The 19571-nt window shown below is 42.9% G+C and overlaps 1 long non-coding RNA gene across 1 annotated transcript; it reads right to left on the bottom strand.

Annotated features, from left to right (window-relative positions):
- Positions 1–3037: 3037 nt before the first annotated feature.
- Positions 3038–18221, bottom strand: LOC116984236. Its single transcript, XR_004414941.1, has 3 exons — positions 18093–18221; positions 3971–3974; positions 3038–3048 (listed from the first exon to the last, which is right to left on the bottom strand). It is a non-coding gene; the product is annotated as an uncharacterized LOC116984236 (long non-coding RNA).
- Between the last annotated feature and the right edge of the window lie 1350 nt (positions 18222–19571).

The following is a 19571-nucleotide window of genomic DNA, read 5'->3' as shown; positions in this document are numbered from 1 at the left end:
CCACAATATGGACTGTTTACACTGCTGAACTCTGGGAGGAGGTACCGCAGCATGAAGAGCGGGACAACCAGGTTCTGCAACAGCTTCATCCCCCAGGCCATAAGACTATTGAACTCACAATCAAACCGATGCCAGAAATTTCTTATAGATTGTCACTTTTAAAAACTTTCCTACATATCTATTTTACAGAACTACGCACATGAAGCACTTTTTATGGACACACTAAGCACTTTTACTGATCGCTTGATATAAATGTTATATTCTGCTGCTACTTTGAAGAGTCAATGCAACGAAATTTCGTTCAATGTGCACTGTGTCTATGTGTATACCTGAATGACAATTAAAGTTAATCTATCTATCTATCTATCTATTTTAATTAAATTTGTGCTTTTGGTATTTCTTTAGTTTGAGGTCTCTTCGTGGAAAGGTTATTCTTGAGATATAATTAACTGCTAAATATATTTTCAGCACAAAAAATTGTCAACTGAAAACTAAAAAAGGTAAAGAAAACAAAGTATAAGGCAAAAGGAAAATATCTTTTGATTAGACATTGTAGTTAGTCATCATCTATGAAGTGAAAAAAGTTAATGCTAACAGAAAACACTTTTCAAAATTAAAACACAGTATTGAAAATTAATATTTGTTTCCTTACTAAATTAAATAACAAGACTTGCATTTTTTTTTAAATTAGAACATTGGACTTCACTAGTCAGAGTACTGAGTATAGAAGTTGGGAGGACATGTTACAGACGTACAAGACATTGGTGAACCACATTTAGAGTATCGTGTCCAGTTTTGGCCATGCTGTTATAGGAAAGATGTTGTTAAGATGGAAAAGGTACAGAGAAGATTTTCAAGATTGTTACCAGGACCCGAGGGCCTGAGCTATAGGGAGAGGTTGAGCAGGCTCGGACTTTATCCCTTAGAGCATAAGAGGATGAGGGGTTATCTTATAGAGGTGTATAGGATCATGAGGGGAGTGGATGGGTAAATGCAGTGTTTTACCCAAAGTAGATGAATCAAGAATCAGAGGTTTAATTTGAGGGGGAACGATTTAATGGGAACATTAATTTTTAAGCAAATAATGGGAGGTTTATGGAATGGTCTGCCAGAGGAGGTAGTTGAGGCAGGTACTACCACAACATAAGCATTTGGACAGACAGATGGATAAGGTAGGTTTAGAAAGATATGGGCCAAATGCAGGCAGGTGGGACTAGTGTAGATGGGACATGCTGGTCTGTGTAGGTAAGTTGGGCCTGTTACCACGCTGTATGACTATGACTCTCGGGATGTCTCCTCCCCGCTTTTACAGACAGTTTCTTTATAAATGAACATAGAATTTTATATTCACCGCAGCGGGAAGTCTATTAAAAACATTAATTCACTCTATGTGCAAATTGATACTATATTCCATAGTATCAATTCTAGCGCTATCTTTATCTGATTGTCTATTTCTCTGACTATTCTACCCAGAATTCTGTTGACTATCTTAATCAATGGATTGAATTACCTTTGAAGGTTCAGAGATAAATCAGTCAAAACTTAATTTCTTTCAAGCTAAGCTATTTCAATGTTATTCATGAAGTAAACATGGTTGATTTTCTTCATATTATTAACAGTTTACATTGTCCACATTCAAGTTTATTATTCATCGCTTGGCCAATTTAGCCTAGCTTTAATTTGTCTGGATTTGCCATGGCACCTTCAAGTGGTAAACTGAAGTGAACTGTTCTCCCATTAATTTCATGAAAGTGACATCTTGTTATCTGGCTCATTGTTGAAATGCATTAAGCAGCATTAAGTTCCTGCACATACACAATAGATATGACCTAAAAAAAGACACAAAGTGCTGGAGTAACTAGTCAGAACAGGTAGCATCTCTGGAGAACATGGTTGGTTGATGTTTCAGGTCAGGACCCTTCTTCAAATTGATTGTGGGGAGAGTAGAATAGAACATTAGGATTGCCCATTTGGATCCAAGTACTTTCCTGAAAGTCAATTAATTTATTTTATGATGAGTCAATGTCGTTAGCATCCAAAATTAACTTTTGTCAGCATAAATGTGTTTCTTTAATATATTATTTACAACATTTGTTCATTTAAATTATGTTGTTTTACTATTTTTCTCCTTGTTTTGGCTCAGCAGGCTGAAACGCGTGTGAGATTATGACTATTTCTTAGCCCAATTTGAATCTTCCCAAGCAAAAAAACAAACTGCTGTGGGAACTGAGCAGAGCAGGCAGCTACTGTGGCGGCAGAGAAATGGTCAATGTTTTGGATGAAGACTGTCCCAGGGCTGAGTGTACAGGAGAGGTAGCCAGTGCAAATCATCTTCCAGCATGAAGAGGCTAGATGGTGGGATGACACATGTTACAAGATGAAGGGAGGGGATGATGGGCAGATGGGTTAGCTGGGGTCTTCCTATGTCTTATTTGACTTTGCATTCATACCTTTATTCACATCTTGTAAGATTGTGATTAGTTAAAGGTTTGCCTGGCCTGCTCATTCAGATTCCAGATGTTCCCATGCTGGTCCATTTCCTTTCCATTTTGAAAACTTGATTTAAGGAGATTCAAAATAGTTATTAATGACTATGATATAGTTGGGATCACGGAGACATGGCTCCAGGGTGACCAAGGCTGGGAGCTGAACATCCAGGGATATTCAATATTCAGGAGGGATAGAGAGAAAGGAAAAGGAGGTGGGGTAGCGTTGCTGATTAGAGAGGAGATTAACGCAGTGGAAAGGAAGGACATTAGTTTGGAGGATGTGGAATCGATATGGGTAGAGCTGCGAAACACTAAGGGGCAGAAAACGCTGGTGGGTGTTGTGTACAGGCCACCTAACAGTAGTAGTGAAGTTGGAGATGGTATCAAACAGGAAATTAGAAATGCGTGCGACAAAGGCAAAATCGTTATAATGGGTGACTTCAATCTACATATAGATTGGGTGAATCAAATTGGCAGGGGTGCTGAGGAAGAGGATTTTTTGGAATGTATGCGGGATAGTTATCTAATCAACATGTAGAGGAACCAACGAGAGAGCAGGCTATTTTAGACTGGGTATTGAGTAATGAGGAAGGGTTAGTTAGCAGTCTTGTTGTACGTGCCCCCTTGGGCAAGAGTGACCATAATATGGTTGAGTTCTTCATTAGGATGGAGAGTGACATTGTTAATTCAGAAACAATGGTTCTGAACTTAAAGAAAGGTAACTTTGAGGGTATGAGACGTGAATTGGTCAAGATTGACTGGCAATTAATTCTAAAAGGGTTGACGGTGGATATGCAATGGAAGACATTTAAAGACTGCATGGATGAACTACAAAAATTGTTCATCCCAGTTTGGCAAAAGAATAAATCAGGGAAGGTACTGCATCCGTGGATAACAAGGGAAATCAGGGATAGTATCAAAGCGAAGGATGATGCGTACAAATTAGCCAGAAAAAGCAGCATACCGGAGGACTGGGAGAAATTCAGAGACCAGCAGAGGAAGACAAAGGGCTTAATTAGGAAAGGAAAAATAGATTATGAAAGAAAACTGGCAGGGAACATAAAAACTGACTGCAAAAGTTTTTATAGATATGTGAAAAGAAAGAGATTAGTTAAAACAAATGTAGGTCCCTTGCAGTCAGAAACAGGTGAGTTGATCATGGGGAACAAGGATATGGCGGACCAATTGAATAACTACTTTGGTTCCGTCTTCACTAAGGAAGACATAAATAATCTGCCGGAAATAGCAGGGGACCGTGGGTCAAAGGAGTTGGAGGAATTGAGTGAAATCCAGGTTAGCCGGGAAGTGGTGTTGGGTAAATTGAATGGATTAAAGGCCGATAAATCCCCAGGGCCAGATAGGCTGCATCCCAGAGTACTTAAGGAAGTAGATCCAGAAATAGTGGATGCATTAGTAATAATCTTTCAAAACTCTTTAGATTCTGGAGTAGTTCCTGAGGATTGGCGGGTAGCAAACGTAACCCCACTTTTTAAGAAGGGAGGGAGAGAGAAAACGGGGAATTACAGACCAGTTAGTCTAACATCGGTAGTGGGGAAACTGCTAGAGTCAGTTATTAAAGATGGGATAGCAGCACATTTGGAAAGTGGTGAAATCATTGGACAAAGTCAGCATGGATTTACAAAAGGTAAATCATGTCTGACGAATCTTATAGAATTTTTTCGAGGATGTAACTAGTAGCGTGGATAGGGGAGAACCAGTGGATGTGGTGTATCTGGACTTCCAGAAGGCTTTCGACAAGGTCCCACATAAGAGATTAGTATACAAACTTAAAGCACACGGCATTGGGGGTTCAGTATTGATGTGGATAGAGAACTGGCTGGCAAACAGGAAGCAAAGAGTAGGAGTAAACGGGTCCTTTTCACAATGGCAGGCAGTGACTAGTGGGGTACCGCAAGGCTCAGTGCTGGGACCCCAGCTATTTACAATATATATTAATGATCTGGATGAGGGAATTGAAGGCAATATCTCCAAGTTTGCGGATGACACTAAGCTGGGGGACAGTGTTAGCTGTGAGGAGGATGCTAGGAGACTGCAAGGTGACTTGGATAGGCTGGGTGAGTGGGCAAATGTTTGGCAGATGCAGTATAATGTGGATAAATGTGAGGTTATCCATTTTGGTGGCAAAAACAGGAAAGCAGACTATTATCTAAATGGTGGCCGACTAGGAAAAGAGGATATGCAGCGAGACCTGGGTGTCATGGTACACCAGTCATTGAAAGTGGGCATGCAGGTGCAGTAGGCAGTGAAGAAAGCGAATGGTATGTTAGCTTTCATAGCAAAAGAATTTGAGTATAGGAGCAGGGAGGTTCTACTGCAGTTGTACAGGGTCTTGGTGAGACCACACCTGGAGTATTGCGTACAGTTTTGGTCTCCAAATCTGAGGAAGGACATTATTGCCATAGAGGGAGTGCAGAGAAGGTTCACCAGACTGATTCCTGGGATGTCAGGACTGTCTTATGAAGAAAGACTGGATAGACTTGGTTTATACTCTCTAGAAATTAGGAGATTGAGAGGGGATCTTATAGAAACTTACAAAATTCTTAAGGGGTTGGACAGGCTAGATGCAGGAAGATTGCTCCCGATGTTGGGGAAGTCCAGGACAAGGGGTCACAGCTTAAGGATAAGGGGGAAATCCTTTGAAACCGAGATGAGAAGAACTTTTTTCACACAGAGAGTGGTGAATCTCTGGAACTCTCTGCCACAGAGGGTAGTCGAGGCCAGTTCATTGGCTATATTTAAGAGGGAGTTAGATGTGGCCCTTGTGGCTAAGGGGATCAGAGGGTATGGAGAGAAGGCAGGTACGGGATACTGAGTTGGATGATCAGCCATGATCATATTGAATGGCGGTGCAGGCTCGTAGGGCCGAATGGCCTACTCCTGCACCTAATTTCTATGTTTCTATGTTTCTAAAAGGGCAAGAAAATCTAAATGATGATATTTATTGTCCAGCTGCAGGAATTGTTTGAGTTACTTCACTTACTATATAATTTCCAGGCAAATTTCCTTAGTTCCATCGCTCCTCCACATTTGCTAGTCTGAAAATGTAGCCAATTGGCACCACATCTGCAGCTGGGGCATCTACACTCAGTACCTTCTTCATCCTGAAACTATCTGTCAAACTACCATCGCAGTTTTTGGATCGATTTGTAACAATATCTGCGTAATGTTAACAAACTATCATCATGTTGAATGGATTAATAATAATTTATTTAAGGTACAACTTTTTCAACAAAAGCAGAGAAGCCGTTAGGGCAGCCATATGTTCATTCCACAAATAACTTATTTATTAAAGTATTATCTTAGATTTAATACGCCAAGATGCTCATCATCAAAAGCCATTTTTACATGTGGTATTGTAGTAGCATTAATAAGTTAGTAGAAACAAAGAACTGCAGATGCTGGTTTATAAAAAAAGACACAGAGTACTGGAATAAGTCAGAAGGGTCAGACAGCATCTCTGGGGGACAAGGAGAGGTGAGGTTTCGGGTCAGGAATTTCTTCAGATTCAATCTGAAAAAGGATCCCGACCCAAAATATCACCTATATATGTTCAAAAAGGAACTGCAGATGCTGGAAGATCGAAGGTACACAAAATTGCTGGAGAAATTCAGCGGGTGCAGCAGCATCTATGGAGCGAAGGAAATAGGCGACGTTTCGGGCCGAAACCCTTCTTCAGACTGGTCACAGACAGATCAGTCTGAAGAAGGGTTTTGGCCCGAAACGTCGCCTATTTCCTTCGCTCCATAGATGCTGCTGCACCCGCTGAGTTTCTCCAGCAATTTTGTGTACCCTGTCACCTATATATGTTCTTCAGAGATGTTGCCTGACCCACTAACCAATTCTAGTATTTACAAAACAAGCTTGTAGTTGTCATTGTCTGTTCAGCTGCTCTTTTAGCATTTGTATTTCATGAACCAGTCCCCAATCCACATGTACTTTTCCAGTGATTATTAACTTTTATTTACCACTAGTTATTACAAATGCATGAAAAAGCTAAGATTAATTTTAGTCCACTTTACCCACAACGGTGACCAATGCAATTTCTGACCAATTTTATACATTATTTCTTGATACTAAATATATCTATAATCTTTGTCCCAAATTGATTAGATATTTAAAAATGTGGACATAAGGAATTGCAGATGGTGGTTTACAAAAAAGACTTAAGGTGATGGAGAAACTCAGTAGGTCAGGCAGCATTACTGCAGCACATGGATAGATGACATTTCAGGTCGACACCCTTCTTCAGACTGTGAGCAGCACATTCGTGCTGCTGGTAGAGCTGCTGCCTCACGGTGCCCAAGACTGACCCCGGGTGCTCTCTGTGTGGAGTTTGCACGTTTGCCCTGTGACTGTGTGGATTTCTTTTGGGTGCTCCAGGTTCCTCCCATATCCCAAAGATATGCGGGTTTGTAGGTTAATTGAGTTCTGTGAATTGCCTCTATAGTGAACGAGAAAGTAAGATAACATACAGTAGCGATGTTACAAAACCTACCATCAGCGGCGCTGTAGATCTGCCACTGCCTGTGCGGGTGATTCCGGAGGCTTGGGGGGGTGGGGGGGGGGGGGGGGGGGGGAGGGCGGGATTAAATGCAGGTTTGTATTGATTGTTGGAGAGGGATTTCCTTGGGCTGCTCGATGATGAAGAAAAATTGTTCGCGTTTCCGTTCGCGGGTTTAAAAAAAAAATTGCTGGAAGTTTGCGTCGCTGGATTAAATGTAAACGCGACTAAAAATGCCTTCAACACCTTTGACATCATGGATCGCAATATCAGAACAAAACTAAAGGTATGTCGTTTATTTAACATATTATTTTGCTTTATGGTGTGGCTTTATTTTAATCTTATGATGTGAAAAATGTTATTTAGGCCCACATACGAATTGGCCATGTCTTGCCTGCCGATATGGGCTTAAATTTACGCCAACGGCAACATTCCAATCGATCACATACCAGAAACATCCACTCTCAAGATAATCAAATCCTTTTTTTTGGACAATCATGTCATAATAACATCTAAATCATCTATATTTTGTGTTATTGTCTATCCATGATCAATATTTTCACACTAAATATCCAGAGTATAGTTTTAGTCAGATTGATTGTGCAAAAAATAATGATTTTGATTATCTTGAGAGGGGAAGTTGCTGGATTAATTTATGGGAATTAAACATTAAATTCCTTCCATTTGGCATATTAATTCATGACAATGTGAGATTAAAAAATCCTGTTATATTTTGAATTTGTGTGTGAATGGGATCAGTTTGTTATTTGTTATTTGGATACTTAGGCTATTTAAAATGTTTTGCCTTTTCTTAAGAGATGAATAGATGTTTAGATCTAGTAATTGAATTTAGATGAATTTAATTGATTAGATGAATTTAATTGATTTGATGAAACTGATTAATATTAATTTTTTGTTGGGTATTTACAATTTGTTTTAGTGTTTAACGTTATCATTTCTATCTAATTTTCTAAAACTGCAAATAATAACTTGTTTCTGTTAATGCTGTTCAGTGTTTTTTTTCTTCTTTACATTTTAAACAGATGTCTCCGAAGAAGAAATGCAAAATTGTCCATCCAAATGCCTAGCAAATGGCGGCGCGACTCACTCGTTGTCTTTTTTTAATTTTTTGTCTAGTTAAATGTAGTGTTTGGTGTTTTTTAATACTGGTTTTAAATGTGTACATGTGGGGGGGCGGGGAGGGGGAAACTGTTTAAAATCTCTTCCCTGTCTGGGAGACCCGACCTTTTCCCTGTCGGGTCTCCGTTGTCGTTGGGGCCTAGCACCGTGGAGCGGCCTCCAACCTGAACGACCCGGGGGCTCGGGAGACTGCGGAGCTGCGGACTACTCACCATCGTGGGGCTGGCCGGCCTCGGAGCGTGGGGAGCGGTGGTGACTCGCTGCTGCGACTCGACTCCTGGGGCTCGGAGGCTCCAGCAACGCAGCCGCAGGTCCGGTGGACTGGGACATCGGGAGCTCACGGGTCCGGGGTGAGAGACCGCTTCCCGGAGCTCCCGGAACGCGACTTCTCCAGCCCGTGTCGCGGGGTTGGAACGAACTGGAGCGGGGTCATACATCGCCCGGCGCGGCTTCATGGCCGTGGGACATTCCAGCGCCCGCCGGGGGCTCCAACTTCGAGACTTCTAGACCGGGAGCGGGGCTGTAAATCGCCCGGCACGGCCTAAAATGGCCGTGGGACTTATCATCGCCCGCCTGGGGCTTCGACATCGGGAGAGACATGGAGAACGGGGAGAGAAAAGACTTTGCCTTCTCTGATGTTTGTGTGAACTAAATTGTGTGTATGTCTTTGTTTGTATGGCTGTGGAAACAGAATTTCAATAAATTGTATTGTATTGTATTGTATTGTATTGATTTAGACAGCATTCGCAGGATTATCCAAATTTGGACTACTCCAAATGTGATGATCTACAGGACATTCTTAATGGGAAAGTAGTGGGCTGAAAGGCATGTCATGCGTGGTTTGAAGAGCAAAAACCTGTAGTTACAATGTCAAAATTGAAAAGTTGAGGAAAAATAAGGTGTACAGAGTTGCTTATTGGTTACAATTTGAGGAGTATGATGATGCTACTGATTATGATATGCCAATGTACCAGCTAGCAACTGATCTTCTCCATAAAGACTTGGTCTATTGCTAGAAATTGTAATTTCTTTACCTATCAGTTCTGGACATACAGCATATAATACAATAATATTAAAGTTCTGATCTTGAGAATATCACATTGTTGAATTTTCAAGGCAGTCTGGTGTTTATTACTAATTCCGTCACAACGGTCAATTTTGTAATTAGCTACAATTAGGCAACTATCTAATTATATGCTTTAATTTCAGGTCATCCAAGTAAGATGTTTTATATTTGTTTCAGAATGCTTCAATCTAAAATAACTGAAAATGTCATTCAGTTCTCTTAATTTTTAAGAAAGTTATGGGCTTTTGATTGTCCTCGATCACAGCTTTTGTGTTAAGTCAATGGAAAAGCAATAGGGAACAAGATGCTAATTTCCAAGTATGAAAATGGCCATAACTTTTTTTATACTGAAGATATGAAAGTGAATTAGGTAGAAAATTAAAGATCTTTTTATGCTTTATCTGATGGGATAAATTACATTGTTGATTTTTAAAATCTCAACATTTTGTAACATTGCTACATACAGTAGAACTCATCTGAACAGTAATCAATGGTGGGCGTGGACTTGGTGGGCCGAAGGGCCTGTGTCCATGCTGTATTTCTAAATTAAAGAAAAAATCCGGACCCAAAATGTCACTTATCTATGTTTTTTCAGAAGTTCAGCCTGATCCACTGAGTTACTCCAACACTGTGTCCTTTTTTTAGGTATTTCAGAAACTTGTATAAACTATTGTTAAAATGATACTTTAGCAAATTTGCATTTTGCTTCCATTTTGCTTTCAGTACATAGATATACTAACAGAAAAGTTCAGATATTAATTTTGATCAATGAATTATGCAGGAAGATGTCACAAGATGTATCTTTTTTACTACAGAAATAAAAATCTGTCTGAACTTCTGATAAAGTGACATTAACTGCTGTGAAATCAATAGCTGAAGTTTGGTATATCCCAATTTGATGTGCAGAGATCAGCTTTCTTTCAAAATCATTTAACCTTTATTTTAATAGGCTCTACGATTTGATTGCGTAAATATGAAACAGACAGGAGAAATAACTAATGTAAGGACAGTTAACGTCTGTAATTCATTTCCTATGTTCTAATGTAATATGTGTACTGGTTACAGAGAGGGTGGAAAATCAAGAGCACTTCCATGAAATTTCATATCAATGCCCTGCCTTAGGTTTTCCATCATCATTACAGTCATGATGAAGGATCTTCAAGCTGCTATGTGACCTGAGCTGTTGTACAGGCTTTAATTTTATGTAAGTTACCCAAAGTTTCTGATGTGTGGCTACACCAGTGTAAACTCACCTCTATGCTCGTGTTGAACAAGGTGCCTTAGACTTTCATGCAGGTGCACAAGGGAAGTATATTTGTTGAAGATAGGCATAAAGTGCTGGAGTAACTCAGCAGGTCAGGCAACATCTCTAGAGAACATTTAGGTTTAGGATCCATCTTCAGACTGATTGTAGTAAGGAAAGTGAGGGAGAAATTAGAAGCAAAAAAAACACACAGGGCAAATCAGGGCTGGCAACTGATTATCTCAGGCACTGAGGTTCCCTGATAGGCCGATTGTTGGATAGAGACAGGTGTGAGCCCATAGTTATGAGGTGTGGAGCTGGTTCATGACTTTTAGTGCAAGTAGGGATGGGGGAAGAGGGAGGGGAGAGTGAAGGGAGGTGTTTGTAAAAGTTACCTAAAATTGGAGAGTTCGATGTTTATGCCATTGGGTTGTAAGCTCCCCAAGCGAAATATGAAATACTGTCCCTTCAATTTAATTATACAAACCAACATCTGCAGTTCCTTTTCATGATATTAAAGTATATTTGCTGGCAAGATTTGTTGAGGTTGCAAGACTTAACGTATGGCTTTTTTGGTTTATTTGCCTTGCAATTTCTTAGCAGTATTTGTCATTGTTTGCTTATGTTTAATGCTAAGCATTTCTAACCCTTTGGTTTAAAAACATGTAATTCAGCATTTCTCCCTTGGTTGTGCCTTTTGCACCAAAGAAACTGGAGGATAAGGATTCATCTGAGTAGGAGTCACGAGCCCACTATTACCCACATAGCCTGAAACACTGATTCTTCTACAATAGTTCTTGGATACTGCAGCAAACCTTACACGTCTTCTTCTTCTTATCGAGTCCACACACAAGATTAGAAGTTGTTCAGCCAGAGCTGAACACACTTCTCGGCATCTGCACAATGGTGTCTGTCTTGCGCTTCTTGTGCTTCTTGTGCGTGGTGGTGGAAAGATGGTTGAAACAGGGCCGCGACGTGAACGCTCTTTCCTTACACGTGAAACCCAGTGAATCATTGAGATTTCCAGAAGGTTTACCCATGGAAAAGTAATCTCCAGGCAGAAAGGTGTATGTCCAACCCCATCAGTGATCTGGTCTTGCTAACTGTAAGAAGGATTGAGTTGTCATATGCCTAATCTTGCTAATGTTACAAGATTTAACGTTGAAATGTGGATATGCTCCAACAGTACGTAGAATGTGCAAAGAGCAAAGGATTATTAGTAAAACTCAGCCACATCAGTGACAAAGTATATTGTCACACTGTGTGCTATTTCCTTTCCAGATTCTTTTAGGTATTTAATTTCCTAACATTTCCAAAGTTCACAAATGGTATAATTACCAGACTCACTGTCATTAAAGTGGGCTTGTTACATTGGTTATTCTGAAGAGACGTTTCTCTGAAATGGTGAATTATGGGCCTGTCCCACTTAGGCGATTTTTCAGGCGACTGCCGGCGGTTGTCAGAGTGCAACACACACACACACACACATCGCTTCCTTCACCCGCCTGTTATGCAGGCGGGTGGCAGGGAAAGCTGGGGGAGCGCTGTCTGAGTGAAATTCACACGGTGCAATGCCAAGGTGATACAGGCACACACCGCGATGAACAGGAAGGTTGGCGTTGTATTTAAGACAGCTAAGTGTACGGTAAGCCCTTAAAAGAGGGGTGGAAGGGGGGGGGAGAGAGTTGGGGGGAAAGGGGGGAGAAGGGAGGAGAAGGAGCGGAGACAACTTATAAAAAGCCAGAGATACACGGCTGTGAAGCTCGGCAGACATTTAACTTTACCGATCGGTTATCCTTGGTTCTGAAAAATACAGCTTACATTTTTTTCCCAATGAGCCAATGAGCAAATGAGCCAATGAAATTCACCGGTCAGCACCGGCTACAACATACGACAACTTTCGACCTCCTGGCAACCCACTAGGACCTCCTGGCGACCCACACACGGCACGAGAATTCTCGCTACTCTCCATGACGGCTTCATGTTATCGCCGTTAATTTTTCATGTGGCGACCGCATAGTCTCCTGCAGTCGCCTAAAAAGTTGCTTAAGTGGGACAGGCCCATTAGATAATATGCCATGCACCCATCTACTGCAGCTGCTTGTCCATTCAGCCCATGTGCCACAAAGATGTTGTACTGTTATTTTGTCACTAGACTAAGTGGGACCCATTGGGTCCCATTGTCACACGAGAGGCCTGGTTCTCGAACGCAATATTCCACCACTCACGCATAGCCCCCAACTGCGGAGGCGCAACTGACGGGATCCCGTTGTGATACCCTTGATCCCCCCTCCTCCCCTCAAACCTCCCATTCCGCCCCTTGCCCTTCCCCTCCACTAACTCACTCCAACCCCCTCAAGCCCCCCCATCCACTCTTAGCGGCTCTCCGGCGGTGCCACCATGCCCGCCCATTGGGTTCCCATTGTGACGTAGAACATGTCCCCAGCTGCAGGACGCTCCCCCCCTCCCCCACCGCCCCCGCCTGAAGCCGTCCCCATCCCCAGCTGCAGGATGCTCCCCACCAGTCCCCACCGGCATTAGGCAGGGACCAGTGGGGAGCATCCTGCAGCTGGGGAGGGGGACGGCCTCAGGCGGGGCCTGTCGGGGGCCGGTGGGGAGGGGACCGTGCGCTGCCGTGGCCTACCCCTGCCGCTGCTCACCGACTTCAGGTGCATCCTGCAGTTGGGGATGGGATGACTTCTGGCTGGAGCCAGTGGGGGGGAGCGTCCTGCAGCGGGGGAGGGGGACAGCTTCAGGAGGGGGCCGAAGGGGCCGAGGGGGGAAGCACCCTGCAGCTGGGGGAGGTTCAGGTGGTGGCCGTTGGGGTGGGGGCTTTCTGGAGAGCTAGTATCCATGTTGTGGGCTGAAGGGACTGGTTTCCAGAGGGCTAGTTCGGATATTATGGGCCGTATGGACTTTTCTTGGGCTAGTACAGGTGTTGTGCGCTGGAGGGACTGGTTTCAGGAGGGCTAGTAGGAAATTGTGTGCCGAATGAACTTTTGTTGGGCTAGTACGTGGTGTGGGGCGAATGGACTGCAGCTGGGAGCTTCAGTCAGGGAGCATTCTGTAGCCGGGGGAGGAGGACGACTTTAGGCGGGGGCCGGCGGGGAGCATCCTGCAGCTAGGGGAGGGGGTCAGCAGGAGGTGGTGGGTGGTGGTGAGTGTGGGCGGGGGAGGGGTGGGGGGGGGGGGGTGTGGGGGCAAGGGGGGTGGTTGTGGGGGGGAAGGGTGTGTGCCGGGAGGGGGAGGGTTGGGTGGGTGGGGGTGGATGTGTGGGGGTTGTGAGGAGAGGGGAGGTGTGGGCGGGGTGGATGTGCCTGGAGGAGGGTGTGTGTGTGGTGGGGGGATGTTGGGGAGGGAGGGGTGTGTGGGTGTGTGGGTGTGTGGGTGGGGGTGGGAGGTATCACGGGGAGGGGGCATGAGCCAGGGAGGGGAAGGGGCTGGAGCTGGCGATACGATGTAGACTCACAGCAGGCGCTGGTCGCTGGTCGTCATCCTCCGCTGGGATCAGAGTCTCCACTTTCCGGGCTGGGCCACTTTCGGTCCCTCCGAAAATTGTGTCCAGTTGGAAACCTCCGCCGGCCATCCTCAGCTCCAGTAAAGACGCAATGGCGCAGGAAGGGGCAGACCGTCCCGCGGAATGACAGGAGAAAAGACCAATCCACGCAGCACTGACTGGCAGGAGAGGAGATCGATCTGCACACGCACGGTTTTTAAGATTTTTAAACCTCACTAACTTTTCCAATAGACCACCAGTCAGAACGAAACTTGGTGCACTTGCAGCACAGGAGAACGGTGAGTGAGCTGGTGAAAAATCCTAGCGCTATCGCGCACCGTATTTGCGCAAATAGAGAGACCGCGCAAACCGGAAGATAACACGAAGATAGATAGATAGATAGATAGATAGATAGATAGATAGATAGATAGATAGATAGATAGATAGATAGATAGATAGATAGATAGATAGATAGATAGATAGATAGATGGATAGATTTATATTAGTAAACGTTTGTATTGGTAATGCTGCACTGACTAAAAGTAATTGAAATTCAGTAATAGAGCATCATGGATTATAATTTCATTGGATGCTTTTCATAGTATGATGATAATTCATAGTAATGGGTTTGATGTTTAGTTTAGTGTAGTGTTACAGAGTGGAAACCAGCTCTTCGGCCCATCGTGTTTGCATTGACCAGCGATTCCCGCACACTAACATTATCCTGAAGAAGGGTTTTGGCATGCTGGCCTTCATCAGTCAAGGAAATGAGTCAAGAAGTTGGGTCATTATGTTATGGTTTTGTTTAGAGATACAGTGTGGAAACAGGCCCTTCGGCCCATCGGGTCTGCGCCGACCAATGATCTCCGCACACTAACACTATCCTTCACACACTGGGGACAATTTACAATTATACCAAGCCAATTAACCTATAAACCTGTATGGCTTTGGAGTGTGGGAGGAAACCAAAGTTCTCAGAGAAAACCCATGCGGTCACGGGAAGGATGCGCAAACTCCGTACAGACAGGATCGAACCCGTGGCTCTGGCGCTGTAAGGCAGTAACTTACCGCTGTGTCACCGTGCCATGATAAAATGGAGAACATGGAGCAGTGCAGCACAGGAAAGGGCCCTTTGTGCTGAACATGGTGCCAGGTTGAACTGATCCTATCTGCCTGTACATGATCCATGTCCTTCTGTACCCTGCAATTTCATGTGACTATGCAAAAGCCTCTTAAACACCACTATTGTATCTGCCTGCACCACTACCTGTGGCAGTGCGTTCCATGTCTCTACCACTCTCTGTGTAAAAACCTTGCCCACTCCACTAAACCTTATACCCTCCAGTGTTGGACAGTTCCACCCTGAGAAAAAGGTTCTCTTTATCTATCTATGCCTCTCATAATTTTATATACTTCCATAAAATCTCCCCTCAACAGTGAGCAAGACTTTAAAATATGATACTGTAGCTGTGAGATGTTGCTGCTTCTGTATCCATAACATCACAGCAGAAAAGCAAAGCTGTCAATTGAATGTTAGGGTTCAATGATCACATATAGTGAGAAGTTTTCAAGAAAGAACTGCAGATGCTGGAAAAATCGATTTTTCAGAAGAGCCTCGACCCGAAATGTCGCCTATTCTTTCACTCCATAGATGATACCTCACCCGCTGAGTTTCACCAGCACTGTTGTCTACATATTGTGAGAATGTCACTTGAACAATTTGAAGTACTTTGCCTGAACAATAACTTTAAATGTAAGATTTTTATCAGATTACTTTTAATATCGTAGGCATTTAAAGATCTTTCTTTGTTGCAATCAAGCAAAGTTATTGTTGAAAGTAAACCATGGAGGATTGTCTATGAAATAGGTCTTAGACTGGGAGTAAAAAAGGCAACAGCAAGCACAGATTCCAACACTGGGTATGCTTTAAAATCAGTCTTTATGGTTGAATGCTGGAGCACCAATGTGTTGCATGGTCTTCAGAACAATTTTGATCTCGACATTTCATTCTTTATATAGTTGTGCATGCTAAGAAGATTTTCAGCGTGATCAGTCAGAAAAACCTGGTGAGCTGAACCCACTAAATGTAAGTTTTACATTTTACATTTTACAATTATTGTATTCACAGTATTGTTTTACCTCCTTATTCAATGTTATATTTTCACAAAACACAAACTGTTGGAGGAAATCAATGGATCAGCAAGCACCTGTGCAGAGAATGGACAGACAACGTTTTGGCTTGGGATCTGAAACATCTATCAATTCCTTCCACAGATGCTAGCTGATCCACTGGGTTTTTCCAACACATGATTTGCTCAAGATTCCAGCATCTGTAGTTTCTTGTGCATCTATATTTTTGAGTGGTTAGAGTCAGTAGATTGCCTTTGTTAATCAGTTTCATAGGGCTAAAATACTTATAGACAGTTTAGTTTAGTTTAGAGTTATAGCGTGGTCCACCGAATCCGCACCGAACAGTGATCCCCACACACTAACACTATCCTACACACACTGGGGAGACTTTATAATTTTAGCAAGCCAATTAACCTACAAACCTGTACATCTTTGGAGTGTAGAAGGAAACCGGAGCTCCCGGGAAAAACCCACGCAGGTCAAGGGGAGAACGTACAAAGTCCGTACGGACAGCACCTGGTCAGCATTGGTTAGATGCGGCTGAATGCACAAAACACTACCATTTCCTGTCATTGGATTCCCTCCTGTTTATACCCCTCCCTCTCAACTCCAGTAATATTCACCTGCAGTGAGCTTGCTACCTCTGATTCCTCAAGCCCATCACTGGTTTCCACACGTGGCAAATGTTTCACACTACTGATGTTGCCCAACAAAATAGCTTCAGGTATATTTTTGAAGGAGCACCATGGGAGAGGAGGATAAGATCATGTAATCCGTTGTGGGGTGACATTGGACTCGATGGTGGCTCCATCGAGTGTGGCAGCCTCGCCAGCAGCTATCTGTCCTTTCACCATTTTTGTTATTTTTAATGTGTCAAAAAGTATGTTTTAAAGGTTTCGTAGTCTTTTTTATGTGGGGGTGGGGGGAGGGAATTGGGGGAAACTGTTTCCCAGTCACTTACCTGGACGGAGATGCATCTTTTCTCCGAGTCGCATCTTTGCCCCCCTCCCCCCGCGGCCTACCAACTGGATTGGCACGGCCTTTCCTGCCGGAGCTTCAGCAGCGGCACAGCATTGAACTCCATCGCGGAGCGGGAAATGCCTTGCTGGGGATCGTCGTGTTGGAGCTCCGGAGTGTTGGGCCAGCTAATTGACACAGTGGAGCTGTGGTTTGCGGAGCTTCTAGCCGTGGGCGACGCTGACTTTAACATCGCGGAGGCTTGGGATCTTTTGCCGAAGATCACCAGTGTTGAATCTCTGCCCAACTCGGCCTGTGGACTTTGAAAACGCAGTCTCCGGTAAGAAGTGGCCGATTCGGAAACTCCAAGCCGCTGAGTGTGTTCTTCCATTCCGATGCCGGAGCTCCGATCTTCCCGGTGAGAGGGCCTGTGCATCGGGCCGCACGTATCTTAATGCAGATGAGCTTAGCGCGTGGATAGGTACGAGCGACTGACACGTTGTAGCTATTACTGAAACCTGGTTAAGAGAGGGACAGGACTGGCAGCTCAGGGAGCTTCAGGGGCATAGGTAAAAGATGGGGGGGTTGTATTATTGGTGAAGGAGGAACACACGGCAGTAGTTAGAGGGGACATTACGGACGGTTCATCTAGTGAGGCTATATGGGTGGAGCTGAGGAACAAGAAAGGGATGATCACCTTGTTGGGGGTGTACTACAGACGCCCATGTAGTCAACGGAATTAGAAGAACTAATGTGGCAGGAGATGGCAGGCAGCTGCAGGTCAAATAAAGCTGTCGTTATAGAGGATTTAAACTTTCCCAATATTGACTGAGAATGTCATAGGGTGAAAGGTTTGGCCGGGGTGAATTTGTCAAAAGTGTTCAGGAGAGTTTTCTCCAGCAATATGTGGAGGCCCCACACGTGAGAGGGCAACAATTGATCTAGTCTTGGGAAATTGGGAAGGGTAAGTGAATGAAGTGTTTGTGGAGGAGCCTTTTGGGACCAGCGACCACTGTTCGATTTGGTTTGAGGTAGTTATGGTTAGGGACAGATGTTAAAATGCTCAATTGGGGCAAGGCCAACTTTGAGGGTATGAGACAGGCACTCGCTGAAGTTGATTGGAGCCGATTGTTTGATGGAAAAGGAACGTCAGGAAAGTGGGATGTTTTTAAAAGTGTGCTGACTCCCATAGAATACTAAGAGCACACCTTAATAAACGAAAAGAGATGGGTGGTCCAGCGCTCCCTAACTTTATGTATTATAATTGGGCAGTAAATATTAAAAATATGATTCACCTGCTGGACAATTCTGCCCAGCAGGTGGACTGGATTGTAATGGAAAGAGAGGACTGCTCTCCGTGTAATATAGGAGCGACTCTCCGCTCACCAATACATCTGAATAACAAAAATTATAATAAAAATCCAATTATACATAGCACAATTAGAACATGGAAACAAATAAAACAGAACCTAAAATTAAGAAACCTATCTCTTTTAATACCAATAGTTAATAATCCATCGTTTAAACCATCAATTATAGACAAATCATTTATACAATGGGAAAGAATGGGAATCAAAACGCTCGGAGATCTGTATGAATTGGGAAAATTACTATCATTTCAACAACTACAACTGAAATATAATTTGAAAAATAATCAATATTTTAAATATCTTCAAATTCGTGATTATCTGAAAAAATACACAAAAGACTATCATGATATGCCTACAGACTTACTGGATGAAGCAATGAAGACAAAGGCGGAATCAGCGAATCTAATATCGTACTTATATAACATCATCTTAAACATAGAAATACCCACAACTGATGGAATTAGAAGAGACTGGGAACAAGAATTAGCTATAAAAATTTCAAAAGAGAGCTGGGATAATCATTTACTACAGGTGCATAAATGTTCGATCAACGTACGACATACTCTCATTCAATTCAAAACATTACATAGACTATATTATTCAAAAACTAAAATAAATAAATTCTTCCCTAATGTCTCACCCATCTGTGATAAATGTCTGTGTCAAGAAGCTACCATAGCGCATTCCTTTGTTTTTTGTACAAAAATACAAAAATTCTGGAATGAAATATTTGACATCTTTACAAAATTAATTAAAATAAAACTGGTACCAAAATCAGAATGGATTATTTTTGGAATATCGGAAGGTAACCCTGAACTAAACGTGTTTCAGAAGAATTTACTCAATTACGGGCTAATAATGGGAAAAAAGCTCATACTTAAATTCTGGAAAAATGCGCCTACACCAACAATAAAAATATGGATATCAAATATGTTTGAAACACTACATCTGGAAGAGATGAGATTCCTCTTAGCAGGCAAAGCAGACCACTTCCAAAAGACGTGGTCTACGTTTTTGGAACTATTACAAGCATAAGGTGCAATAGTAATTTAAAAAATAAATAAACAAATAAATAAATAAAAGGTACCAGGATCTGGCAACGGGGGGTAAAAAAAAACAAAAAACAACAAGAACAGACTTGGTTGGTAGTCCCCTTTC

This window comes from Amblyraja radiata, chromosome 19, assembly GCF_010909765.2.
Source record: "Amblyraja radiata isolate CabotCenter1 chromosome 19, sAmbRad1.1.pri, whole genome shotgun sequence".
Lineage (NCBI taxonomy): Eukaryota > Metazoa > Chordata > Chondrichthyes > Rajiformes > Rajidae > Amblyraja > Amblyraja radiata.
The sequence above is the reverse complement of the archived record's forward strand: the minus strand, read 5'-3'. Positions and strand labels throughout refer to the sequence as shown.